Genomic DNA, 26,096 nt, shown 5'->3' with positions numbered 1-26,096 from the left:
AGCTCTAGGTGCTAGCCCCAGTATCAAATAGAACGAGACATGGTGGTACACCCTGTAATCCTAACATTTGGAAGATGGAAGCCAAGGTCATCCTCTGCCAAATAGCAAGTTCTCAGCCAGCCTCCCTCTCTACCTCCCTCATTCATTCATATATATATATATATATATATATATATATATATATATACATATATATATATATACACACATATATGTGTATGTGTGTGTACATATATATATATATATACATATATATATATATTAGAGAGAGTCATCAAAGTACAATTTCTTGTGATTAGTTCTCAAGAAAAACTAATTGATGTGTGAAAGGAAGAAATTTACTCCCACATTATTGAAAGCAAAATTATTTTATAAAATAAAATATTTAAAATGTGCAACATTGCCAGGCATTGGTGGCACATGCCTTTAATCCCAGCACTCGGGAGGCAGTGGCAGGCAGATTTCTGAGTTCAGGGCCAGCCTGGTCTACAGAGTGAGTTTCAGGACAGCCAGGGCTACACAGAGAAACCCTGTCTCAAAAAAAAAAAAAAAAAAAAAAAAAAACAGAAAAAAAAAAGATTTTAAAATGTGCAACATTTATCTAGTTCTTGTTTGTCAGACTTCACCCATTATTTAATTATACAATTTTAGCATTGCTACATAAAATATATTTTAAGTAATTTAAATAGCAGGATTATGGATAAAGACAGATAAACCATTAAAATTTTCTTCTTATAAGAACATGTGATCAAAAGTTTCATGAACCAGTTCACTCTTAAAGATTCTCAAGATCTGAATCCATCAATAGAGAAACAGTTTCAGTCTAGATCACCAAAGAAGAATTCGTTACATGTTTATTATAGGAAACTCACTCTATCTGTAATATTTAAATTAAGTTTAACATAATAGAGCAAGAAGTACACCATGGTAACAGTAATCAGAATATTTCCAGATAAACTATATTAACTTTGTTCGAAGCAGACTGTGGGCTTAGATTTTTCTAAACGTTCTTTATGTAGGCTGCTCAAACACCTCAACCTTCCTTCTAATCCAGCGACAAGAGGTTGGGGAGAAAGAAAGTTAATAGGAAATGGGGATTGAGGACCTGTTTAATAGTAGTTTTTTTGAGGCAATTCCACTCTTTGTTGTCAAGATACCAGTAGTAGAGTTTAGTAGCAAACACCAAACACAGGTCAGTAACAGTGGCATGATCCAGCACAACCACCTCCCTCCGCCCCAAGGCTTCACAGAGTCAGCATGAGTCAGCAGAAGTGGCTAGAGTCAGTTGGAACACCACAGAAGGTCTTTTGTGTGTTTTTCTCTCCAAAATGAAGACCAGCAAAGAAGCAAGGTCAGAAAACGATTGCACAGCGTTGCAATGCAAGAGCAACCTGTCACTCTTTATGGGGTTCCATTTATATACTCTTTCCAAACATCACATGCTCCCCAGTGTCTGCTCCAACAAAACATCACATGTATTCTCACATGTCTGCTTCAACAAAACATCACATGTACTCTCACATGTCTGCTTCAGCAAAACATCACATGTACTCTCACATGTCTGCTCCAACAAAACATCACATGTACTCTCACATGTCTGCTCCAACAAAACATTACATGTACTCTCACATGTCTGCTTCAGCAAAACATCCCTTCATAAGACAGTTTCCAGAAAAACGTCATGCGGCACAACTGGCTTTCCAAATAAACTAGAAATTTCCACTTCAGCAAACTTCAGAACAAGGGAAATCATTCAGAGTAGGAAGGGATCTATAAGACCATACCCCTCCTGAAGAATTGTATGCAGTTAATTGTTGCTGGGGAAAGAATGTTATATTCCTAGTGCTATTGCCTCAGGTACAGTGCCTTTGCTCAAGAAAAGAATTCTCACCCATGGTCAGATGAGCAATAAAAGGACATGGAAGTAGGAGGGAAATTGTTGCCAAAAAACAAGCGTCAGTGGGGTGGAAGAGCTAGAAAAGGACAATGGGAATGTGCTAAAACACGTTATGAATATGTATAAAGTTGAGAGAGAAGAATAAAACAAGCACATTTTTAAAAAGAGCAAGAGAGGCACTTTGCTAGAGTAGAACATTTTAGGTAAGCAAAGGAGAAGCTAGAAGGATCTGTGTGGCAATGTGGTAGAGACGCAAGCGTGGGCTTATGTTTGTCATACTACAGATACAAATGGCAATATGGAGAAGCGTCTTTAATACGTATACATGGCCCGGTTCCTGTTGACACTTCTTTGTCATCTGAGACTCCATGTGAGCAACAGCACCCCTATAGTAGTCAATAGTGATGCGACCTCACTGTTCCATTAGTTATGTGTTCATTGTGGGTATGTACTATGTCTGCAAATTTTTATAACTCTAAAACTTTTATAAATAAAAACATGTGAAAATAAATAGCTTCTTCTTAAAATAATGAATAAAGTAAATAAAAATATATTTGAAAATGAAACAGCATGTTTTAGTTAGCTTATAAGTAAGAAAATACGGTGAAAATTAAAACATTTTTTTCTGTTAATAATTAAGGTATCTACATAGCCAACCTTGTAGGATATACAGCTTTGTACTGAAAGAAAATTTTACTTCATATACATACATATATATATATATATATATTATTAATAGGCAAAAAAGGCTGAGACTTAACGAAGGGTTGAAGTATCTACCTCCAAAGAAAGAAAAGAATATTGAGTGAAATGGGGGAAAATGACTAGTACCAATGGAAGACCTTACTAAGTAGAATATTAGTGTCAGAGGAATCAGTAGGGGCAAGGTTTGCAAATGTTTAGCCCGTCTAATGGAGAGCAAAGAGACAAAAGGCTAAACGACCAGTTTTTAGAAATGGCAGAGCAGACATGGCATTAGAAAGAAAACAGGATGATACCAGATACTTGACAGTAACAGCTAAAGGTTAGACACAGGAAAATATCTGGAAAAGTACAGCTACAGAGTCAAAGCAGGAAAAAAGAGAAACATCTGTGCCACCCTGTCTCTACTCACAAACTGTCTTCTATGACAACCTCCCCACAACAAATGCCTGCAACAGATGGATTCTCTAAGTTTCTACCAAATATTAATGGAGAGGAAAAAACCCTCAAACATATCCAAAGGACAGAAGAGAGAGAGAGAAGAGAGAAAGAGAGAGAGAGAGAGAGAGAGTATTTTTAAGTTCATGAGGTAGTAATTCCAAACTGTCAACAGACTTTAGTAGGAAATAAGATATTAAAGATAAAATTTTAAGATGAATATATTTTTTAAATTCTCAAAATAATAAATTCTCAATAAAATCCAGTGATTCATAAAATCACCCACAAATGGATTAATTACAATATTTTAAAACACTATGATCCATTTTACTAGACTAAAATAAAATGTGGGGAAAGAAGATACTCATTTCATCACATGCAATAAGGCATCTGGAAAATGAAACAGAGCTAAAATAGGAGTTTCAAAAACTTATAAAATGAGAGAGTAACTATTTTTAGTCCAATAAAGAAAAGTCTGGATTTTAAAATATTCTATTAAAAATGTTCATGTATAATGGTAAAACATCGAGAGAGTTTCCATTGAAAATGGAAAAAAAGTTATAACTATTATCAATTCCTTTGGCCATTTTTTCTGATGTTCTTACCAGTATAAAACCAAACCAAACCAAACAAACAAAAATGAGAAAAAGAAACAAAGACAGGACGTAGGAACAACTGACCTTTCACTTACATCCCACTACTCAATAAAGTGAAGCAAATGTTCTGTTGAAATGCGAGCAAGTGTGGGGAGGTGGTGGCATATACCAATAGTCATAGTGTTGGAAGGCAGAGGCAGGGGGATCTCGGTGAGTTCAAGGCCAGCCTGAGCTACAGAACTAATTCCAGAACAGCCAGGGCTACACAGAGAAGCCCTGTTCCAAAAACAAACAAACAAACAAACAAACAAACAAACAAACAGGAGAAAGAAAGAGATGAATAAGTTGTAGTCTAACCATTTGAATGGAAAGTTCACAGCCAGAAAATACCAATAGATCATACTTGCTACCATTTACACAACTGTTCCCCTGGAGGCCCATGTGTTAATGACTTGGTTCCTAGCATAATGGTGCTTTTAGAATCAATGGCATCTACGGTGGATACATGGGGGTGGGGATAGGAGAATGTCATTAAGTCAGACACTGCCCTGGAGGAGGGTTACAGAACAGTGGTCTCTTCCCCTTTTTCTCCATCTTTGCTTCCTACTTCATGTTATAGCCCGCCACATTAAGTCAGAAGTTGCCCACTCTTGCCATCCATCACCCTTAGGAAAGGCTCAAAGTAATTTTGCTACTAAATTATGGACTGGAATCTCTAACATCAAAACAGATACTGTTAAGTAAACTTTCCTTTTTACAAGTTGACATACTACCCAGCAACACAAATAAAGATCAGAAATGTTCCACTGAGTACAGAATATCAGTCAAAGGGGGATGTGTGTACAATTTTATTTATATGAAAATTTAGGGCTGGAAAGATTAAACTGATAAGCACATTTGAAGCTGAAGTGTGGAAGAGATCTATAAATGACTATAAAGGGATGAAAGAACATTTGGGAGTATTGAAGAGTCTATCTCATATCTTGGTTGTTTTGATGATGACCTTTGTCAAAACTAACTAAAGTATTCATTTAAAGTCTGTCAACAATGGGAGCAAACTATCAAGTGCTGTTGGAGAAGCCTATTGCAGATAATATAAGATCATTAAATTATGAAAGGCTTAAGTATATATAGAAGGATTATACTCCACTCTCAAATTTGCTTGTTTGTTCTTTGAAAAAAAACTTAGCATTTTAAATGTCCTCTTTTTGTGTAACAGTTTGGGAGACTGAATGTTGTTGTAAATCTCTTAGGAGATTTCTATGTTAATTGAAAATCTGGTTTCAAAATTTACATGGAAATGTAAACATCCTGAATGTATCTTTAATAGGGAGTTAAATAATTTCTGACACTGAACTTTAAGCTTACTAGAAGCTATATTAATTAATTAATAAATTAATATCTTAATGTTGTTTATTAGATATTTTCTTCATTTATATTTTAAATGCTATCCCAAAAGTCCCCTATACCCTCCCCTACCCTGCTCCCCAACCCACCCACTCCTGCTTCCTGGCCCTGGCATTCCCCTGTACTGGGGCATATGATCTTCACAAGACCAAGGGCCTCTCCTCCCATTGGTGGCCTACCAGGCCATCCTCGGTTACATATGCAACTAGAGACTCAAGCTCTGGAGGGTTGGGGAGGGGTACAGGTTAGTTCATATTATTGTTCCTCCTATAGGGTTGCAGAACCCTTCCTTTCCTTGGGTACTTTCTCTAGCTCCTTCACTGGGGGACCTCTGGATGGTCTCAGCTCCGAACTTTACGATAGATCTGCAGAGTCTGTAACCAAAACCACACATACATGAGCATATCTGGAATTCGGGAAGAAATGGAAGCATTGAATAAATGGTGCTAGAGAGATTGAGGATCCACACAGAACGGGGAAAGAATCCATATTTCACACAAAGGTCCCTTTAATAGTGATACACAGAGGCAATCCTCAGCTCTTCTCTGTCCCATTATTCTAAATAATTCTCAAAGACTGAAAACTACCAATGATTCTCTTTATTAGACCTCACAGGTGTCTGTCTTCTCTCTCTCACTTACGTGTTTGGCCTGGAAGATAATAGCACCCTCATCTTTGTGGAAATTTAAATCTATAACCATCTGTGATCCAGCTTTTGTCTATTTCTCCAGTCTTTCTATGCTCTGTGCTCCTCAGTGTGGAGAATTAGTTCCACTATCCCACTCCTTTAATGCCCACAAGTCCTCTTTCCCAGAACATCTCATCTTCAATGTTGTGTTTAGAAAATTCTCTCTCATACATAAGAGCAAACATTCATGGTCTGTCTTTTGTGGGTCCCTTCAAATTCCATGGTCATATATAGCTCAAACCAGAGGAATATCATCACTCTTTTGGCTAAGGCATATGGTTTTGTAATATTTACTTCCATTCAGCTGTTTCCAGGGATGATGGTTCTATTCTTTAGTTTCCCAAAAGAAATCCATCCATCCATGAAGGAGAACTGAAGTCACAGAGCCAACAGCTTTAAGGGTACCTCTGCCCCTGCATGTCTTGAGTATGTAATCCAGACTGATTCTGCTTTGCCTCGTTGCCATCTTTGCCCTGTCTTACATAGTTTCACATGTTCTTTGTAACTTCTTCAGTCAATGAATTTGAAACATCACACTTTTATTGCTTAATCCTTTTATGATGTTCTTAATGCTTATCATGTCTTCTTTTTAAAAACTATTTTATAACCTTCTAGTTTCTTCTAATTAGGCTTCTAATTTTATTTTTTTAATCCCAAACATTGAAAGTCCAGTACTTGTCTTAGGCCCCCTAATTTTTACTGTCTCTAATTTTAATTTTCTATCTTTTTGGCATTTAAGTTTTTACTTATTCTCAATAATTTAAAGTGTTGATCCTCCGTTACTTATTAATACTTAAAAGTACAATGACACTTCACTCTTGGATATTTTTCCATAAATATTTTTATTTTCCTTTATAACTTGAATACTTTGACACATTGTTATCATTTTAATTATATATATATATTAGTCCTACTTTAAATTTCAGTTTATCCTTTGGCAAATAAAATGTATTGACAGAGTAAAAATAGTCTAGTAAGCCTATCATGTTCCTAGTAAAAGCTAGGAGACACCTCCACTGTGACTAGACTTCCTCTCCCATCTGTAGATTTCCCATTTGGTTTGACATTTGTTCTATAACACACCTTTTTCTCTAGTGACTTTGAGCACTTAGCTATTTTGTAAAGTTGTCATTCTGTCAACCTGACATTTCCACAAAATATTAGGCAGTACTTTCCTAGATGTCATACATTAACTCATCTTTACATGAGATGGTACATTTTGAAACCTATGGTCTCAACATCTACCACTAGTAAATTTTAGGGAGGGCATGCTGTCTAACAGTAAGGGGAGACAAATAGCAGTTTGATTTTGTGCTACTAAGGATCTTTAGCCATGTCGCCATCCTGGCCCTGGATCTCACTAAGATCCCTGTTGATAAATTTCTTAATATAAGAATATTAAGTCTCTTGTCCATTTTTTGAGTTTTAGCCACCCTATAGTGACCAGAAATGCTGGTCAGAAGTTGTTAGCCAACAAAGTCTGGTTGTAGTTTGACACAGTGGGACTTGTGAAAGGATTGACTCCAGTTTGGAGCAGATTGCCACAGGCCAAAGAGAAGAAATAGCCTTCCTATTCCTTCCTATAACCTTCCTATAGCCTCTGGCTCTGGGTCTTTGTTACACTTGGAAATATCTTGTGACTTCAGAAGGTAGAAAGATATATCTCTATTCTTTGTGTTTCATCCAAAGGTGGGATTTAGCACACATAAAAGTCTAAGTAGATTTAGCCGTTTCTCTGGATTTAAGTTTTTCTATCACAAGTTGTAAAACTCCTACTACTAATTCTGCAGAGCTATAGTTCAAGAACTGTATTAAGGCAGAGAGCAATTGGTCTAGACACCAAATATAGTTTTAAAATACTTGAAATCTTTCACTTACATTTCATAGAAACTATACAGAAAAAGCAAAATATATGCTTATCCACAATCTTACTTTTCTAATGTACCTAACAGTAATGGATTAACTCTCTAATTTCTGCAGAAACTTCATTATTAACTTCGCTCCACTGATTCATTTCCCCTGACTCCTTGCCTCATCTCCTTAATACATAGAGAGACACAGCCTCCTTTTAAGGAAATGTTGACATTGAACCAACAATCATGATTACTTTTTGTCGGGATGAAGCGGAAGCAGTGGTTGGGAGAAGCTTCATACACTCAAATGTGAGTCATGTCTCCATAGCTACAGCTGTTTAATGTCCTTGTAATTGGGGAAACATTTGTTTGTTCAACCATTATGTTTATGGAATCTTTGTTCCCTCACTTGGTGTCATTTACTTCTTTAGTACAATATGTATTGTTGTTATTTCCCTTTTCAAATAAGGACATGGGGCTTAGAGGCAACAATTTACACAAGTTTATCAGTCAGAGGTAGCAGAGGAGATATTAAGTCCTTAGGAGTCTGACTCATAGCCAATATTCTTAACAACCTTTGTTGAACAGAATGTCAATTTAAATCCTTGACACTCTAGGAAGTTGGGTTCTGGTTCCTAAACTAAAACCTATACCTTCTAAATCTAATTTATTTGCTGTCTTCTTCAACATTTCTTATGGACATTTTGGTATTTTTGTAGGGATTCAAGAACAGTTCAATGACTTTAATTTTCCAAACTGGACTTAGCATCCATGTACACAAGACAATTACAGGTCTTCAAAAGACAAAGAAGCAGAGGGGGCTGCTCTTTCTTTAGTCTATAGTAAAAGCTGAGTGACACATCAGTGGTTGCCATAGAGACTCAGTTGAATGACATGTTTATAGTTGCCATGAAGACTCAGCACATATCTTCCTTGTGAAATAGTTTTTTGGTCTTATCCTAAAATAAACATGACATTATCTCCTTTCCCCCACTTTGACCTCCACTGCTTAATTTCTCAAAGATTAGGACATTTTGGGAGTTCTTAACAGCCTCCTTCCCCAATATCAACAGATCTTCTTGGCAATGATGAAACCAAATTACAATGCTACCAGTTCTTTTGTGATAGGCTACACAGGCAGACCCCTCTCAGGTTATTAGCTGCCAACATATTTAAAGTTAGCATCAAAGGGCAGGAGGTGAAAATTACAGGAAGCAGACTTGAAAGTTCTGGAGATTCTGTTCATTGAAGTGAGAACTTATAGTTCTGGGTATGACTAAGCTGAGAATAACATTGAGCTGCAACAATTTGTTATTTCCATCATTTCTGTTTTCTTACAAGAGAAACTGTAAAAATGATCAAACTTATAACAAGCACTGAGTAGGCATCATGTCTATGACTAAAGTTTGATCACAGCATCTCTGGAAAGGTATCATGTGTTAAAATCATCTCCAAAAAGCTGAATCACAGGGCCTGGCAGATGTTAAAAAAATAAAAAATTAACTTGAAGTAACTGTATTCTGTATACCTGCTTTCCTATGCATGGACCACTTATCTAGAGCAGAGTTGCTCAGAGGTGGTCCAATGCATGTCTACCTTCTTGTTTTCAAAACAGATTCTTGGCTGGTGATCTACTTTCTCCCATTCAGAATCTCCAGGAATAGAGCTTGGAAAATGTACATTTTTAACAAACTCCTTAAATGATTATTTTAAACACTAAAATTTGAGAAACTTTTAAAGGGAAGAGTAATAACAGTGTAATTGAAAATACCTCAGTGAGTATTATTGAATGTAATAAGAAAAAAAAAAAAAAACAGGACAGTGCTAGAGGAAATGTCTGCAAAGGAGACCTTGAAGGAATTATCTCATCTCTTAAAGATTCTGCTTAATGTCAGATAGGTACATCTTGACACTGAGAGAAAGTGATTACTTTTTGAAACCTTGAATCCCTGATCTTAGAGTGAGCAACTGTTGATGTTTATCTTGCTTTGCTTTTTGTTGCTATGGTGAACATCACAGTCAAAGTAATATGAGTAGCAAAGGGTTTATTTCAGTTTACAATTCCAGGTAATGATCCATCAAGGGAACTTGAGTCAGGAAACTAGGAACCTAGATCTGGAACTCTGGAGGAATCCTGCTTACTGGATTACTCTCTGGCTCATGTTTAACTAGCATTCTAATACAACCCAAATCCATTTGCCTAAGGACTGTGCCACCCAAAGTAGGCTGGGCCCTCACTTATCAATCACTATTCAAGACAGTTTCTCATAGACATGGCCTCAGGCAATCTGATCTAGGTAATTCTTTAACTGAGGTTCCCTCTTTGTAGTTAATACTATGTTGTACTAAGGTGACAACAAAATCCAACAAGGACAATATTTAACTTAGCCACTGTTGTACTGTTGTGAAGAGACACTGTGATCAAGGCAACTCTTAGAAAAGAAAGCATTAAGTCAGAGCTTGTTTACAGTTTCAGAGGCATGGAGTTTCATTATCAGTTACAGTCAGAGAGAGAGAGAGAGAGAGAGAGAGAGAGAGAGAGAGAGAGAGAGAGAGAGAGAGAGAGAAAGCCTTGAACTTTTGAAACCTCAAAGTTAACCCCCAGTGACACATCTCCTCCAACAAGGCCTCCAATCCTTCTAATTCTTCTCAAATAGTGTCATCCCTTGATGACTAAGTACTCAAATACAAAGGGTAGGGGGTGGAGGGCTGGGAGGTGGGGGTGCAGGAAGGGGCATTTTCATTTACAAATATATTGATAGTGAGAAGAAACTAAAAAGAATAAGATCCATGATCAGGTTTTAATTTTTTATTCTACTCAGAGTTTCTGTTTGAGGAAAATAACCATTTGAGTTACTATTTCTTTTACCTTTGAGTTGGTATCACCTTACCAATGGTTTGTTGTAAAATTTAATGAATGATTTAAATATGCACCAAATGTTAGAAGCTACCCAGTTGATGAATTACAGAGAAACTCATATAGAGCTCTGGATAGATGAAAAACACAAGCCAAACAAAGTTTCATAGAAGTCCACTTGGTAAATCTAGCAACCATTTACAGCATTTCTTGCTCTCTGTATTGCCTCTGAAGCCAGTCAGGAGTGTGTGAAATGGTCATGTTTGACTCAATAATGTTGTTTGTTCACTTGTTTTGTTTTGTATTTGTATTTGTACTTTGCCAGGCCTCTGCTAAGTCCTGGAACAATCAGTTTTGCAGTAGGGTTGGGGGTGGCAATTTGTGCTCATCAAAGTTCCTCCAAGCTTGCTCGTTAGTAGGCCTTAATCAGTGCTAAAGTTCATTCTGGAGAGTTCAAGTGCATTTCATTACTCAGGCAAAAAAATATCTCAAACATTCCGTTTAGGTAACAAGTCTTAGAGGTTCTTTGGATCAACTTGTCCTTGGCAGAAATTCCCTCTTCAAACCAGAGAGGTCTTTTACACCCTTGGCACAAGAGCATCTACAAGGAAATAATATGAATTATTGTCTTGCAAACTGAAACAGGAGAACTACATAGGGGCCATAATCTTCTTTTCTAGCTATCAGAATTTATTCTCTGGTCTAAATATCGGTTGTTGCAAAAAAGATATGAGTGAAGGCAGTCACAGATGGGATGCAATAAAGTTATGCTTGATCTCAAAATTCGAATTTTAACTTAAAGTGTTGCCATCATTAGAAACACTTCTTTATTGCCTTCCCCAAATGCTCAATCTTTACCACATGGACAAGAAAATCTCACATGAAGATTAACCATTACATGGAATGATGATAATATATACAGATAGATGGGACAACTGGTCAACCAACATCCTTGTAATTATAAAAGTGAACTGCAAAAGATAGTGTCTTCACTGGCTCTTTAAAGTATCGATACTACAAGAATTAATACTGTATTGATGAGAGTACATTATAAATGCAGTTAGTTTGAAAAATGGGTTTTCAGAAAAATTTATAGGAGTTTAAAGCCTTATCTAGACTAATGGTAAAAGAAAGACATTTGCTTTGTGACAAGTACAGATGATGCTTCTGTGTGTTGCAGCATGCCTAAGGCCATGAAGTTTGAAATGATCTCATTTTCTATAATCACTATATACCATTAGTAAGTCACATAGGAAAATTTCTAGTCTTTGTCTCCCAATACTAACATTTTTGGTATGTTTGGAAAGCTATTTACAAATGGTGTTTGTGATGGCTATTATTGGTTGTCAATTCAATTATACCTGTAATTACCTAAAACCCCAAAATGGAGGGCACACCTGTGAGGGATATCTGCTTAATTCAAGGTGGGAAGACATACTTCTAAGCAGGATCTTGTGGTAGGAAGACACACATTTAACCCAGATCTAAATTGGGCCAGGCTTCCTGCTGGAAGCCTATACACCGACATGGAAGAACATATAGCTTTCTCTTTGCCTGCCTACCCTTACTCTGGCTGACAAGTTCACCCATTCACTGGTATTAGAGCCTACATCTTTGGGATTCCAGTGTATTTTGAAGACCAGTGGAGACATCCAGCCTCATGAACTGAACAACTTTTGGATTCTTGGATTTTCCACCAGGAGACAGTCATCATTGGAATACTCATAACTCATAACCATTCTAATAAATCCTGGTGTGTGTGTGTGTGTGTGTGTGTGTGTGTGTGTGTGTGTGTGTGTGTGTAGGTGTAGAGAAAGAGACAGAGAGACAGAGAGGAAAGATTCATTTTGTCATTTCTGTTAATCTAGAGACCCCTGACCAATAGTGTTCCAAGACTCAATTCAGTGCACCTAATAATTGTTTTGTTGTCTGTTTTGGTTTTTCATTTAGCATTCATAACAATGGAGAGACAGAAAGTGACTTTCTGTTCAGAGCGCTTCCTTCATCTGCTGCCATGATCTATCAGGACCAATGCCAGAAGGCTTCTGAATCAATACTGAGGACAAAGCTTACTTCATACAGGACTACCAGAAGAAAGCAGCTCTGGTAAGACAGATCTCTTTCATTTATCATAATTTTCTGTTTTTCTAAAAATATATAAGTAACACATATTCATTAAAATGGTTTGAAAATACTAAGAATGGAAGCAAAATAAAATCAAAATCAAGTATAATCCTACCACCTAGAGATAATTACTTTGTTTATTTATAGATGTTTATTTGGGTTTTTATTGTATATAATATACATTTTTCTACAAAATTGAGATCTATTCTCTATGTCATTTAATATTGTTCTCCATAGTGAATTTTAGTGGTTATTTGATATTTCATTATATACAAATGTAATTTATCTAACCAAGGTGCCTAGTATAAGGAATTTGATCAGTATATCTGGGTACCACTGTGGATTCTCGGACCTTGCTGAACTATGTTTTGTCATATATGAAAACAGAAACATTATAATTGAGATGAATGAGTTCAGAATGGAGAAAGATATTGAATGGATTTTTTGCTATGCCATCCTTGGCTTTTATTCTTACTCATATAACTGTTCCCATCCCAACCCACGAAGGGCAAATCTGTCTTTAAAACCAACAAAAGCAGGTGCTACTAAGATTTAAGAAAATGCTCAGCACCCTACTCCTAACCCATAGCCCGTCTTCAGCCAAAAGCAAAAATGGCAGTGCAATGGATAAATGTTGGGGGCTATGAAAATTGAGGAAGCTGAGTCCATCTCTTACTAAAATTCAGACATGCCATTCTACTGAAGCTCCCTGAGCCAAGAATAAATGAATGTTGGGAGTAGACAGCTGGAGGCAGGCTCTGCCATGTGCCCTAAGAACACAAACATGCTAGGAGGTCTACACCTTGTTCTGGGATGAAGGAAACAGCTGGGGAATGAAGACAGGAGGTCGAGGACTGGGAGCACATGAGTTGCACTGGAGTGATAGCTACATCCAAGGACTTGATGGCTCAGCAGTTGTTTACATAAACACATCAGATGATTTCTTTTGACAATAGTATGTAAAACAATGTCAGTTTAGATGCATTGCAGGCAGAAGAGAGGGAAAAGAAAACTATTAAATTGTCTGATTAAAACCTTAAGAGACTAAAATAATTTAGAGTAGATTATCAGTGAGTAAAAAAACAGACACAAAAAGAGAAGCTTATGGAAATATGTATTACATTGGATGCACATGTATTCTTTTAATAGCTTTTGTAAGGATGTTAAAATCCTAACACTGCAAACTGTAATTTTTTTATATGGTATAATCCAGAAGGTTCTAGTTTAGTTATAGATCTGTATAGCCATTTATGGAATCTTATTTTTAAAATTTTCTATATTCTCTCTCCCATTTATATATATATATATATGTATATATAATGAGGTGTGTGTGTGTGCGCGCGCGCGCGCGCGCGTGTGTGTGTGTGTGTGTGTGTGTGTGTGTGTGTGTGTGTGTGTGTGTGTATGTGTGTGTTAGTTAAAAATTTTTAGGTTGACATTTTTGCCACATGATTCTGGGGCTTTCCTGGATTGAGTTGTTTCTCAGGAATCCTTTACATGTAGGTGTCCTAGCTCTCTGAATCTGGGAATGTGACTGGCTTTGGTGACTAGTATTTATTTGGGATAGCCTTGATCCAAGATTTATAAAAAGGCATCAGGATACATGAATACAAGGAGACTGTGTTAAACAAAACAAAACAAAACAAAACAACAACAACAAAAACGAGCTGGGCGTGGTAGCGCATGCCTTTAACCCCAGCACTTGGGAAGCAGAGGCAGGCAGATTTCTGAGTTCGAAGCCAGCCTGGTCTAAAAAGTGAGTTCCAAGACAGCCACAGCTATACAGAGAAATGCTGTCAAAAAAAAATGAAAGAAAGAAAGAAGGAAGGAAAGAAAGGAAGGGGCAGAGAGAGAGAGAGAGGGAGAGAGAGAGAGAGAGAGAGAGAGAGAGAGAGAGAGAGAGAGAGAGAGAGAAAGAAAGAAAGAAAGAAAGAAAGAAAGAAAGAAAGAAAGAAAGAAAGAAAGAAAACAAGGAAAAGATGGCCAGTTACAGACCAGAAACACCTTAGAACAGATCAATCTAGGTGACGCTTTGATCTCAGACCTCTAGCCTTTAGAAATGTCAGAAACACACATCTTATTATTTAAGCCACCTGGATTCTGATACATTGGCATGATAGCCTTAGCCAATGTTTATATGTATAGATATGCCATTTATGCATTAATATTATAATATTTTGTTCCTTTTGTTGATTGATAATATTGCATGTTATGGACATGTTGATCTTATTTATCCATTTAACATTGGTATACTGAGATTGGCTATTACTCTAGGATATTATGATTAATACCACTAAGAACATCTGCATGTAATCATTATGTCGGCCCATATTTCCACTCTTCTATGGTGTATACCTAGGAATGGTACTATTGAGTCATATGGTAACCCTGTGCTTAACATGTGAAAGAGCAGTCAAACTGAATTTCATAGAGACTGTGACATTTAGGCCATAAAGTACATTTATCTCTGCAGAATTCATGAAGAACATGCGGTTTTTCATAGTAGAATCTAAGGCCGGCATGAATCTGTTAGTGATTGTCAGGCTTAGGTTTCCAGTCCCACCCTCTACTTACAGGGCATCTGGTTTCACTCATTAACAGCAGCAATGCCAATTGGGCACATACTTAAAATTAATGATCAAAATACAGATCAAAGAAAAGGTATTCTGTTACCTTTGATTAAAGAGTAATTCAATGCTTTGACAACTGGCCGAGTTATCAGTGCTTCTGAAAAATAAGTAGTGCATAAACCAACCTTTAGCATAACCCTAATTGGTAATTTCATCTCCACTGTGAACTTTAAGAGGATATTTTCTTTGTGCAACCTTGGACTGTAGTCAGGCAGGTCTGAGGGAAGACTGTGGCCTTGTTCTGTGTTGTTTCCCTTTCAGACATCTCAGTGAATAGTGTACAGCGAAGCCTGTATCCACAAGAGCTAAATAATTATCAAATCATGGCTGTTTTATCAATTTTATTTATCCCTGGTTGATTTCTTTTTTTTCCATTTTTTATTAGGTATTTAGCTCATTTACATTTCCAATGCTATACCAAAAGTCGCCCATACCCACCCACCCCCACTCCCCTACCCACCCACTTCCCCTTTTTGGCCCTGGCGTTCCCCTGTACTGGGGCATATAAAGTTTGTGTGTCCAATGGGCCTCTTTTTCCAGTGATGGCCGACTAGGCCATCTTTTTATACATATGCAGCTAGAGTCAAGAGCTTCAGGGTACTGGTTAGTTCATAATGTTGTTCCACCTATAGGGTTGCAGATCCCTTTAGCTCCTTGGGTACTTTCTCTAGCTCCTCCATTGGGAGCCCTGTGATCCATCCATTAGCTGACTGTGAGCATCCACTTCTGTGTTTGCTAGGCCCCGGCATAGTCTCACAAGAGACAGCTACATCTGGGTCCTTTCGATAAAATCTTGCTAGTGTATGCAATGGTGTCAGCGTTTGGATGCTGATTATGGGGTAGATCCCTGGATATGGCAGTCTCTACATGGTCCATCCTTTCATCTCAGCTCCAAACTTTGTCTCTGTAACTCCTTCCATGGGTGTTTTGTTCCCAATTCTAAGGAGGGGCATAGTGTCCACACTTCATTCTTCATTCTTCTTGAGTTTCATGTGTTTAGCAAATTGTATCTTATATCTTCAGTATCCTAGGTTTGGGGCTAATATCCACTTAACAGTGAGTACATATTGTGTGAGTTCCTTTGTGAATGTGTTACCTCACTCAGGATGATGCCCTCCAGGTCCATCCATTTGCCTAGGAATTTCATAAATTCATTCTTTTTAATAGCTGAGTAGTACTCCATTGTGTAGATGTACCACATTTTCTGTATCCATTCCTCTGTTGAGGGGCATCTGGGTTCTTTCCAGCTTCTGGCTATTATAAATAAGGCTGCTATGAACATAGTGGAGCATGTGTCCTTCTTACCAGTTGGGGCATCTTCTGGATATATGCCCAGGAGAGGTATTGCTGGATCCTCCGGTAGTACTATGTCCAATTTTCTGAGGAACCGCCAGACTGATTTCCAGAGTGGTTGTACAAGCCTGCAATCCCACCAACAATGGAGGAGTGTTCCTCTTTCTCCACATCCACGCCAGCATCTGCTGTCACCTGAATTTTTGATCTTAGCCATTCTGACTGGTGTGAGGTGGAATCTCAGGGTTGTTTTGATTTGCATTTCCCTGATGAATAAGGATGTTGAACATTTTTTCAGGTGCTTCTCTGCCATTCGGTATTCCTCAGGTGAGAATTCTTTGTTCAGTTCTGAGCCCCATTTTTTAATGGGGTTATTTGATTTTCTGAAGTCCACCTTCTTGAGTTCTTTATGTATGTTGGATATTAGTCCCCTATCTGATTTATGATAGGTAAAGATCCTTTCCCAATCTGTTGGTGGTCTTTTTGTCTTATTGAAGGTGTCTTTTGCCTTGCAGAAACTTTGGAGTTTCATTAGGTCCCATTTGTCAATTCTCGATCTTACAGCACAAGCCATTGCTGTTCTGTTCAGGAATTTTTCCCCTGTGCCCATATCTTCAAGGCTTTTCCCCACTTTCTCCTCTATAAGTTTCAGTGTCTCTGGTTTTATGTGAAGTTCCTTGATCCACTTAGATTTGACTTTAGTACAAGGAGATACGTATGGATCCATTCGCATTCTTCTACATGATAACACCTGGTTGATTTCTTTTCTGCAGCGTATTTCAATCATATCAACTCGTACTATCTCCTCCAACTCCTTCCAACCTGGAAGCCATTTTCACAATATCCCCTCTCAAGTTCATGCCCTGTTTTCTCTCGATTCTTTAAGCTCACTGAGTCTAATTAGTGCTGTCTGTAGGTGCATGGGTGTGGGGGCATCCACTACAGCATGGCTGTACTCAAGGGCTGCACTCTTGAAGAAAACTGGCCCTCAGCAGCCATCAATTTCCAACTGCTGTCCAGTTAGAGGCAGTGCCTGCTTAGTCCCTCTTACCTGCAATCTAGAACATAGACTAGCTTGATCTTCTGCAGGCTGCTGATAACAGCCAGCACTGAACATGTTCTGTCATGTCTGAAAGATAGTTTCTCAGTAGTTCTTCTCAATGTATAGTCTTTATATCTGCTTTTCTCGATATTTTCTGAGACTTTGGGAGAGGGTAGTATATGACCAGGAAATCCCATTTGTCTAAACACTCTGTAGTCACGTCTTCTCTCTACTTTGGCCAGTTGTGCTTCTCTGTAATGGCCTCACTGCAAAAAGAAGCTTCTTTGATGAGAGGAGAGCATTACTGGTGTAAGGATAAGGATTCAGAAGGTAGATAGATACTACATCATTTTAGAAAAATGATAGGAGGCTCTCCTCTGTTGTCTATGACCTCTCCAGTCATAGGTCCTTGGCAAGGCTTACAGTATCAAACATGACTTCCCTCCCATTAAGCAGGCCTTCATTCTAACAAGACAGCTGTTTGTTGACATTAGTTGCTAAGACATTAGTACCACTATAGTATCATTAGGCATATCTAGTTGGGTCATTACATTGCTGATTATTACAGTTCACAGGATTTACAACTGGGTAGGACTACTGATAACTTTTCTGCTTCAGCAGCTTACACAGGACCTGTCAATATGGTGAAAACCAGCCTATGTTTCCTGGTCAGTACCATTTGTGACCTGCCCTGTGACTGATATGTGTGCTGTCTACAACAACAGGGTCTTTCCTCTTGGGATCTGGCATGCCACCAAGAACAATTATATCAGCCTGTATTGTTGTATGAGTTTCTTGGACTGCTTCAACCACCAACTTAAAGGAGGAGTATCTCCCATCTGACACTGGACATTTTGTTTGCTAATCTATTGCTTCTAGGAAGAGCATTATCCCCCATAGGAAGTAACTCCAGTTAAACTGTATCCATATATTTTAAGCAATATATATTATGTATTTAAAACAGTATATCCATATTTAAAACAGTAGAGTTATATAGAGAAGAATAGAACATGGGTGCCATGGGGTGGGAAAAGGTGAACCAGTGTGAGGTGTCTTAGGTGTGTGGGGGGATAGGAGGATAAAGCGGGGGACACTAAATGACACCAAGAATATTTGAAAAAGTAATAAGGATACCTATTTATAAGCTTTTTGAACATTGGTTTTTCCCTTGTCCTGTGTACATGGCACATACCATGGACAAAGCTAAGCTTATGGTGTGGTTGTTCCTGAGAAATGACCACGTAATTCAAATTTAATTTATAAAAATGATAGGAAATTTACTGATGTCCTTTCCCCCTCTCATTAAATGAAAAAAGCATATTGAATCAGAACTTGAGTCCCTTGTCTCCAAAATTAAAATAATGAAAGATAAGGGGCCTCTCGTCTGAAATAGAAAGAACATTAGAAAAATGGATATCCAATTTGCTGGGGGGAAAATTATGCTCTTATCGAGTTCTAAATAGCAGGAACTGTTAGAACCACAAAGTAGCTGTTCATTAGGCAGAGAAAAGGCCCCTGAGCTGACCTGTCACTAAGAGCTTGCTTTATCAAAAGTGTGTCATGAGGAAAGCACCACTGTGGCTACTTGTACTTGAGCCATTTGTCTCTGGCACAAATCAGCATGTCATTGTGATAGAGCCTAAGGAAGCCCTTGAAAATTATGGCTTTTCTATTTGCATAAAAGTTTCCAGTGTCCAATCATAATATTTGGGTAAGAAGAGACATCATAGTCCAAAATGTTTTTTACTTTATATAAAAAGAGAAATATAAGATGAAGGTTGCTCAGAGTGGGGTGACTCTGAACTTTAAATTCACTATTAGTCTCTCTCCTTTAGTTCTCATTAAAATGCAAGCACACTTGGGAGACATGACACACTTTTCAGGACTGAAGAGTAAATGTTGAGCAGAAAGTTCAGGAACGGGACTGTGATCTACAGTGTGAGGCACAGATCATTTAGAGCTAAGACAAGCTTGAAAAAGGAGAGGACACTTAAATGGGCAGAGAGAAGAGAGTCTGAACATGTGGAGACAGAGCTGAGAAGTCAGGGGACTTGGTCTTTTTGTAAGTGTCCTGGCACCAACTCTCTTCACCAGTGTAGACATGAGAAGAACTTTTATTTATTAGATATTTTCTTTATTTACATTTTAAATGTTATCCTCTTTCCTGGTTTCACCTCTGAAATTGCTCTACCCCGTATCTCCTCCCCCTGCCCACCAACCCACCCAATCATGCTTCCTGGCCCTGGCATTCCCCTACACTAGGGCAGAGAACCTTCACAGGACCAAGGGCCTCTCCTCCCACTGATGACCAACTAGGCCATCCTCTGCTACATATGCAGCTGGATCCTTGAGTCCCACCATGTGTAGTATTTGGTTGGTGGATTAGTTCCTGGGAGCTCTGAGGGTATTGGTTGGTTCATATTGTTGTTCCTCTTAAGGGGCTGCAAAGCCTGTCAGCTCCTTGAGTCCTTTCTCTAGTTCCTCCATTACGGACCCTGAGCTCAGTCCATGGTTGGCTGGGAGCATCCACCTCTGTATTTGTCAGACATTGGTATAGCCCCTCAGGATACTGCTATATCAGTCTCCTGTCAACAAGCACTTGTTGGCATCAACAATAATGTCTGGGTTTGGTGAGTGTATAGGGAATGGATCCCCAGGTGGGGCAGTCTCTGTATGGCCTTTTCTTCAGTCTCTGTTCCACACTTTGTCTCTGTATATCCTCCTATGGGTATTTTGTTCCCCCTTTTAAGAAGGACCAAAGTATCCACACTTTGGTCTTCCTTCTTCTTGAGTTTCATGTGGTCTGTGAATTCTATCTTGGTTATTCTGAGCTTCTAGTCTAATTATCCACTTATCAGTGAATGCACAGTATGTGTGTTCTTTTATGATTGGAGTACCTCACTCAGGGTGATATTTTCTGGATCCATCCACTTGTCTAAGAATTTCATAAATTCATTGTTTTAACAGCTGAGTAGTACTCCATTGTGTAAATGTATCACATTTTCTGTATCCATTCCTCTGTTGAGGGTCATCTGGGTTATTTCCAGCTTCTGACTATTATAAATAAGGCTGCTATGAACATAGTAGAGCATGTGTCTTTATTATAAGTTGGAGCATCTTCTGAGTATATGCCCAGGAGTGGTATTGCTGGATCTTAGAGTCATACTATGTCCAATTTTCTGACGAATCACCAAACCTTTCCAGAGTAGTTGTACCGGCTTGCAATCCCACCAGCAATGGAAGAGTGTTCCCCTTTCTCCACATCCTCGTCAGCATCTGCTGTCACCTGAGTTTTTGATCTTTGTCATTGTGACTTGTATGAGGTGGAATCTCAGGGTTGTTTTGATTTACATTTCCCTTATGATTAAGGATGTTGAATATTTTTTAGGTGCTCCTCAGCTGTTTGGTATTCCTCAATTGAGAATTCTTTGTTTAGCTCTGTTCCCCATTTTTAATAGGGTTATTTGATTCTCTGGAGTCTAACTTCTTGAATTCTTTGTATATATTGGATATTAGTCCCCTAACGCATTTAGGATTGGTAAAGATCTTTTCTTAACATGTTGGTTGCTGTCTTGTCCTATTGACAGTGTCCTTTGACTTACAAAATTTATATTTTGCAATTTTATGAGGCCCAATTTCTCAGTTCTTGATCCTAGAGCATAAAATATTGGTATTCTTTTCAGTAAAATTTCCCCTGTGTCCGTGTCCTTGAGACTCTTCCTCACTTTCATCTCTATTAGTTTCAGTGTATCTGGTTTTATGTGGAGGTTTTTGATCAACTTCGACTAGAGCTTTGTACAAGGAAATAAGAATGGATCCATTAATAGAATTGAAGACCCAGAAATTAACTCACACACCTACGGTCACTTGATCTTTGACAAAGGAGCTAAAACCATCCAGTTGAAAAAAGACAGCCTTTTCAACAAATGGTGTTGGTTCAACTGGCAGTTTTCATGTAGGAGAATGAAAATTGATCCATTCTTATCTCCTTGTACAAATCTCAAGTCTAAGTGGATCAAGGAACTCCACATAAAACCAGAGACACTGAATCTTATATAGAATAAAGTGGGAAAGAGCCTCGAAGATATGGGCACAGGAGAAAGATTCCTGAACAGAACACAAATGGCTTGTGCTGTAAGATCAAGAATCAACAAATGGGAACTCATAAAATTGCAAAGCTTCCGCAAGGCAAAGGATATTGTCAATAGGACAAAAAGGCAACCAACAGATTGAGAAAAGTTCTTTACCAATCCTAAATGCGTTAGGGGACTAATATCATATATATATAAAGTTGAACTCCAGAGAACCAAAAACCCTATTAAAAAATGGGGAACAGAACAGAGCTAAACAAAGAATTCTCAATTGAGGAATACCAAACGGCTGAGGAGCACCTAAAAAATGTTCAACATCCTTAATCATCAGGGAAATGCAAATCAAAACAACCCTGAGATTCCACCTCATACAAGTCACGATGACTAAGATCAAAAACTCAGGTGACAGCAGATGCTGGCAAGGATGTGGAGAAAGGGAAACACTCCTCCATTGCTGGTGGGATTGCAAGCCGGTACAACTACTCTGGAAGTCAGTTTGGTGATTCGTCAGAAAATTGGACATAGTACGACTGGAAGATCCAGCAATACCACTCCTGGGCATATACCAAGAAGATGCTCTAACTTGTAATAAGGATACATCCACTACTATGTTCATAGCAGCCTTATTTATAATAGTCAGAAGCTGGAAAGAACCCAGTTGTCCCTCAACAGAGGAATGGATACAGAAAATGTGATACATTTACACAATGGAGTACTACTAAGCAATTAAAAACAATGAATTCATGAAATTCTTAGGCAAATGTATGGATCTGGAGGATATCATCCTGAGTGAGGTAACCCAATCACAAAAGAACACACACGATATGCACTCACTGATGAGTGGATATTTGCCTAGAAACTCAGAATACCCAAGATACAATTTGCAAAACACATGAAACTCAAGAAGAAGGAAGACCAAAGTGTGGATATTTTGATCCTACTTAGAAGGGGGAACAAAATACCCATGGGAGGAGTTATAGAGACAATTCAGAGCAGAAACTGAAGGAACGACCATCCAGAGACTTCTCCACCTGGGGATCCATCCTGTAAACAACCACCACACCCAGACACTATTGTAGATGCCTCCAAGATTTTGCTGACAGCAGCCTGATACAGAGGTCTCCTGAGAGGCTCTGCCAGTGCATGGCAAATACAGAAGTGGATGGTCATAGTCATCCATTGAACCAAGCACAGGGTCCCCAATGAAGGAGCTAGAGAAAGTACCCAAGGAGCTGAAGGGGTTTGCAGCCTCATAGGAGGAACATCGATATGAACTAACCAGTAGCCCCAGAGTTCCCTGGGACTAAATCACCAATCAAAGAAAACACATGTGTCTTTAGCTCCATATATAGCAGAAGATGGCCTAGTTGGTCATCAATGGGAGGAAAGGCCCTTGGTCCTGTGAAGGGTCTATGCCCCAGTATAGGGGAATGCCAGGGCCAGGAAGTGGGAGTGAGTGGGTTGGAAAGCAGGGTGTGGGGGAGGGGATAGGGGATTTTCAGAGAGGAAACTAGGAAAGGGGATAACATTTAAAATGTAAATAAAGAAAATATCTAATTAAAAAGAATGTAAGTATATTTTATGTGCTAAATATAACATGCATCATTTTAAAAAATGCATCTATTTTCATTCTTCTACATGATAACTGCCAGTTGAGCCAGCACCATTTGTTGAAAATGCTGTATTTTTTTTCCCACTGGATGGTTTTAGCTCCTTTGTCAAAGATCAAGTGACCATAGGTGTGTGGGTTCATTTCTGGATCTTCAATTTTACTCCACTGATCTACTTACCTGTCACTGTTCCAGTACCATGCAGTTTTTATCACAATTGTTCTGTAATACAGCTTGAGGTCAGAGATGGTGATTCCCCCAAAAGTTCTTTTATTGTTGAGAATAGTTTTTACTATCCTAGGTTTTTTGTTATTCCAGGTGAATTTGCAAATTGCTCTCTCTAACTCTATGAAGAATTACATTGGAATTTTAATGGGTATTGCATTGAATCTGTAGATTGCTTTTGGCAAGATGACCATTTTTACTATATTAATCCTACAATCCATGAGTATGGGAGATCTTTCCATCTTCTGAGATCTTCTTTGATTTCTTTTCAGAGCCTTGAAGTTCTTGTCATATAGATCTTTAACTTGCTTAGTTAGAGTCATACCAAGGTATTTTATATTGATTGTGACTGTTGTGAAGGGTGTTGTTTCCCTAATTTCTTTCTCATCTTGTTCATCTTTTGTGTAGCGGAAGTCCACTGATTTGTTTGAGTTAATTTTATATCCAGCTACTTTGCTGAAGTTGTTTATCAGGTTTAGACATTCTCTGGTGGAATTTTTTGGCTCACTGAAGTATACTATCATATCATCTTCAAATAGTGATAGTTTGACTTCTTCCTTTCCAATTTGTATTCCTTTGACCTCCTTTGTTGTCTAATTGCTCTGGCTAGGACTTCAAGTACTATATTAAATATGTAGGGAGAGAGTGGGCAGCCCTGTCTAGTCCCTGATTTTAGTGGCATTGCTTCAAGTTTCTCTCCAATTAGCTTGGTGTTGGCTACTGTTTTGCTGTATATTGCTTTTATTATGTTTAGGTATGGGCCTTGACTTTTTCCAAGACTTTTATCATGAAGGTATGTCCGATTTTGTCAAATGCTTTCTTAACATCTAATGAAATGATCATATGTGGGGTCTTTTTAGTTTGTTTATATAGTGGATTATATTGCTGGATTTCCGTATATTGAACCATCCCCTACTTGATCATGATGAATGATAGTTTTGATGTGTTCTTGGATTTGGTTCGCAAGAATTCTATTGAGTATTTTTACATTGATATTCATAAGGGAAATTGGTGTGAAGTTCTCTTTCTTTGTTGGGTCTTTATGTGGTTTAGGTATCAGAGTAATTGTGGCTTCACAGAATGAGTTGGGTAGAGTTCCTCTGTTTCTATTTTGTGGAATAGTTTGAGGAGTATTGGTATTAGCTTTTCTTTGAAGGTCTGATAGAACTCTGCCCTAAGCCCATCTGGTCCTGGGCTTTTTTTGGTTGGGGGACTATTAATGACTGTTTCTATTTCTTTAGGGGATATGGGAATGTTTAGATCACTTATCTAATCCCTCTTTAAGTTTGGTACCTGGTATATGTCTAGAAAATATCCATTTTATCCAGATTTTCCAGTTGAGTATAGGCTTTTGTAGTAGGATCTGAATCTTTTTGGATTTCCTCAATTTCTGTTGTCATATATCCCTTTTCATTTCTGATTTTGTTAATTTGGGTACTACTCTGTGTCTTCTGGTTAGTGTGGCTAAGAATTTATCTCTCTGATTGATGTTTCCAAAGAACCAAATCCTTGTTTTCTTTATTCTTTGTATAGTTCTTTTTGTTTCTACTTGGTTGATTTCAGCCCTGAGTTTGATTATTTCCTGCCATCTACTCCTCTTGGGTGTATTTGCTTCTGTTTGTTCTAGAGCTTCACGTGTGCTGTTAAACTGCTAGTGTTTTCTCTCTCCAGTTTCTTTTTGGAGGCATTCAGAGCTATGGGTTTTCCTTTTAGCACTGTTTTCATTGTGTCCCATAAGTTTGGGTATGTTGTGGCTTCATTTTCATTGAATTCTAAAAAATCTTTAATTTCTTTCTTTATTTCTTCCTTGACCAAGTTATTATTGAGTAGAGCGATGTTCAGCTTCGATGTGTTTGTGGGCTTTCTGTTGTTTTTGTTCCTACTGAAGACCAGCCTCACTCCATAGTGATCTGATAGTAGGCATGGGATCATTTCTATCTTCTTATTTCTGTTGAGATCCGATTTGTGACCAATTTTATGGTCAATTTTTTTGAGAAGGTAGAATGAAGTACTGGCAAGAAGTATATTCTTTTAATTTAGGATGAAATGTTCTATAGCTATAGTTTAAATCCCTTTGATCCAAAACTTCTGTTAGTTTCACTGTGTCTCTGTTTAGTCTGTGATCTGTTCATTGATAATAGTGGGGTGTTGAAGTCCCTCACAATTATTGTGTGAGATGCAATGTGTGCTTTTAGCTTTAGTAAAGTTTCTTTTATGAATGTGGGGAGCCATACATTTGGATCAAAGATGTTCAAAATTGAGAGTTCATCTTGGTAGATTTTTCCTTTGATGAGTATGAAGTGTCCTTCCTTATCTTTTTTGATGGCTTTTGGTTGAGAGTCAATTTTATCTGATATGAGAATGGTTATTCTAGCTTGTTTCTTGAAGCCATTTGCTTGGAAAATTGTTTTCCAGCCCTTTACTATGAGGTAGTGTTTATCTTTCACACTGAGTTGAGTTTCCTGTACCCAGCAAAATGTTGGGTCCTGTTTACATATTCAGACTGTTTTAGTCTATATCTTTTTATTGGGGAATTGAGTCCATTGATGTTAAGAGTTATTAAGGGATAGTGTTTGTTGCTCCCTGTTTTGTTTTGTTTTCATGTTATTTTTATGTTTGTGTGGTTATCTTCTTTTGGGTTTG

The 26,096-nt window shown here is 38.0% G+C and overlaps 1 long non-coding RNA gene across 1 annotated transcript in view; it reads left to right on the top strand.

Moving 5' to 3' along the window:
• Window positions 1-26,096, top strand: part of Gm29536 (predicted gene 29536) — a 432,889-nt gene that overhangs the window by 25,370 nt on the left and 381,423 nt on the right. Inside the window, exon 2 of the long non-coding RNA NR_151519.1 lies at window positions 12,389-12,544. This is a non-coding gene — a long non-coding RNA (predicted gene 29536). The remainder of the gene's footprint in view (window positions 1-12,388; window positions 12,545-26,096) is intronic.

The sequence above is a fragment of the Mus musculus genome, chromosome 1 (assembly GCF_000001635.26).
Source record: "Mus musculus strain C57BL/6J chromosome 1, GRCm38.p6 C57BL/6J".
Lineage (NCBI taxonomy): Eukaryota > Metazoa > Chordata > Mammalia > Rodentia > Muridae > Mus > Mus musculus.
Note: the sequence above shows the minus strand (reverse complement) of the source record. Positions and strands in the feature narration are given on the sequence as shown.